The sequence below is a fragment of the Salvelinus sp. IW2-2015 genome, unplaced genomic scaffold (genome assembly GCF_002910315.2).
Source record: "Salvelinus sp. IW2-2015 unplaced genomic scaffold, ASM291031v2 Un_scaffold1732, whole genome shotgun sequence".
Lineage (NCBI taxonomy): Eukaryota > Metazoa > Chordata > Actinopteri > Salmoniformes > Salmonidae > Salvelinus > Salvelinus sp. IW2-2015.
Window position 1 is genome coordinate 18,531 of NW_019943118.1, and position 3,503 is coordinate 22,033.

Here is a 3,503-nt window from a genome sequence, read left to right on the forward strand (position 1 = left end):
TTTCTTTGACAGGATTGTGTTCCTTTGCTCATTGTTTGCAGAACACTCAAGTTTTACATGGGCTCCACGTGGTAAGCATGAAACACCAAACATTGTCACTTTTGTCAGACCAACCTTCAAGTTTGTCACTGAATCTATAACTTCCCTTTGTTCTGTTTAGATGCCCAGAGAGTAAGAGGCTATGGGTTTTCTGGCTCTTCCAGAATGGAAGTTGAGCAGAGGCAAACCGGGGCAGCTATCCCCAGGATCAATTCAGACCAGCCTCTCGTGGCTCTAACCCAGCAGCTTTACCTCTGCCCAGACAAGGGTAAGAGGACCCGTGCCAAGAAACTGACATTAGCCTCTCTGGTTCTATAGCCAGTGGAACTCTGCCATCCACAACAAGCATCAAACCAAGGCCAGCAGAACCTATGGTCAAAGTGTCACTGACCCAGTGCAGTAAGGCCAGTTTCAAGTTGGAGGCAAAGAGAATCCAGCCTACACCTTCGCTCCAGTACAGCCTCACTCCAGCAGCTCTGGATTAGTCCAGAGTCCATATGCTATGTTTAATGTCCACAGTAGAACTGCCTCTAACCTGAAACCACTCTACTCCTAACTATGGCTCTACCCAGAGTGGATTGAAGTTCTCCACCTCCAGACAACCCAACCAAGGCCTGTCCAGACTCAGAGTAGAGGAGCCCCAGCCTCTATGGTCAAGCTGCTACCCAACCACCTCCCTCACCCGCTATGTCCAGGAACTGAAGCAAGGGAGCAGCTTCCCACCCTGGCTTCCAAGGGACCAATAGAAATCTCTGCCCAGTCAATTTCCACTCCTGACCGTCAAGTTCCCTCAAGTGGTTCTTCACTACTTCATTTAGACCAGGTCCTCTGAGTTTGGTTCTACTCAAGGTGTGGAGTGCAACAAAAAGCTACAAGCCTAGCTTCTCCCAAGATGTTATGCAATACCAGAGCAGCTCTGCCAGTAGTGTTTCAACTTCCAATCAAATGCCCAAACCTCTGGCCAGAGAATAGATGGAGCCTCTACCTCAAGTCGTGGCATGCCCACTTCTAGCCTGGCCTCTCGCGCCAGTCTTTTTCGCCCTAGCTCTACAGCTAGTGGAAACTCCTATGGAGCCTACAAGCCTGGCTATGACCTTGGTCAACACCAAGCCAAAGCCTGTTTACTCTAACCAGAGGTGGAAAGGGTTCAACATACAGCCAGAATCTCCTGCTAAACCTACCCAAAGGAAGTATGGCCAAATGTCTGCTCATTGGGAGTTACCAGCCCAGCTATGCTGCCAGTAGTGGCCAGTCTCCAGCCTCTTCAGTTCTACCCAGGCTGCCAGTTCAACATTCATCCAGAATGCTCCTGCCACAGCCCAGAAGTCAAGTGGCTCTGAACCTGCCCCAGTCAACGCTATATGTTCAATGAAAGAAGTCCAACACCTGCGCTGCCAGCAGTGCCATCTCGACCACCCTCAACGCTTTGCCCAGACCGTCATACCACAGCATCCCAGAATTGTACGGCGGATCTCCAATCCACCGGCCTCAAAGACCCTACTCAGTAGGAGTAGGCCTCCCCTAGCCACTCAACCCAGCTCTTCAAGTGTCGGAAAGCCACAGACAAACCACACTATCTGCCAAGCAGAAAGGCCCCAGCACTACCTACGTCTAGATCCAGCGCTTTAGTGGACTAGGGGAGTCCAGAACATGAAGTGGATCTGTAGCCACCAGTTGAGGTGAGATTCGGCTTCTCTGTATTTTTATGCCACTTGGGCTGTGTAGGTTACACAGGCAGTTTATTGATCTTTTTGCTGATTGGCTCTTAGGCAAAAGATCAGAATTGGCTGCCTGTGTAAATGCACGCCTTGCACCTGTCTTTGCTTTCATGTATGCTTGTTACTAATATGTTGTCTTCTAGGTGCTGTGACCTGGAAGTGTTGTCAGGACTTCTCTACTTCAATTGTTTTAAATAAAATTGATTCTAATACATTTTAGTCTTGTTTTTCTTTTTAAATTTAAATGTTTTGAATGCTGTGTTGTGGTAATCAGGTTGCTTGTCCAGTAGAAGAAATGTTGGTTCTCTGGCATTGGCCAGGATCATTTGCATCACTGGACCTCTGCAGTCAATGAGCTTGAAGCAGTGTTGTAGGGCCTGATGCCTTTAATATTAATGGTGGCTCTAATGCACTTGCTTTCTATCTCACTAAAACCCTCCTGAAAGTTCTGATTGTGAAGTATTTCATTAAACACCCCCCCCCCCCCCCCCCATGTGCTCACTGGATGAGGAGACGTGGAACGTTGGCTCAGGTCTCCAACCTGACTCGGCCAATTCCTCGGTGGCCCCCCCAAAAAAATGTTGGGGCTTCCTTGCTAGCCGTGTACCCTCGTAACGATGCCGTTCCGCCCTTTGCTGCCTCCAGCTCCTCTTTGGGACAACGATATTACACAGCCTGCCTCCAGGGTCCTTACCGTCCAGGATTTCCTTCTAAGTCCATGAGTCCCCCTTACCACGCTGCTGGTCCATTTGTGATGAGCGGTTCTGTCACGGCCGTCAACAGAAGTAGACCAAAGCGCAGCGTGCTGAGCGTACGTAATCCTTTATATGATGCCAACAAAAACAATAAATGGCCCTTTAGCTTCACGGTTGTTTTGGATTTGTTTATTGTTTTTGTCGGTGTCATAAAGGAATATGTGCGCTTTGGTCTACTTCTGTTGACGGCCGTGACAACTGGACCCAACAACCAGAGACTGTCTCTCAGAGGCTCTACACCAAACTCTGTCCTGCCAGCCCCAAGGGGCTCTGGATCTTCCCTCAGCAGCTCCTTCACTTCAGCCCAGACAAGGGGTATGAGGACTCGCTCCAAGAATAGCTATCGTAGCCTCTCTGGCTCTATAGCCAGTGGAACCTCTCTGACAGCACAAGCATCACACCATGGTCAGCAAAACCTCTGGTCAAAGTGTCACCAACCCCACTGCAGTGACGCCAGTTTCAAGTTGGGAGAAAGAGAATCCAGCCCAACACCTTTTGTCCAGTACAGCCTCAATCTAGCTGCTCTGGATCAGTTCAGAATCCCTGAACTGTAGCACAAAGTGGAAGTTACAAGTCCAGAGGCGACACCCCCATACAAAACCACTAGGCTCTGTTAGGTTTCAAGATATTTTATTCTGTAGAGCTGCCTCTGTCTATAGTAATATGAAACCCTCTGCTGGTGTATCTATTCCTAACAGCTATGGCTCTACTCCGAGTGGAACAAGATTTTCTACCTCCAGCCAACCCAACTAAGGCCTTGTCCAGACTCAGAATAGAGGAGCCACCAGCCACACCCCCTCCCTCGCCCACTATGGCCAGAACCTCACCCGCTATGGCCATCTATCCTGGTTTCAAGTGGACCAATGGAAGTTTTTGTCTGGAAGGGAATTGGCTTACACCCCTAACGGTCTACTGGTCAGGCCGTCTAGTGGTCTAAATTTAATTTAGACCAAGTCCTTTGGGTTTTGGTTCCACTGAAGGTGGGGAGTGC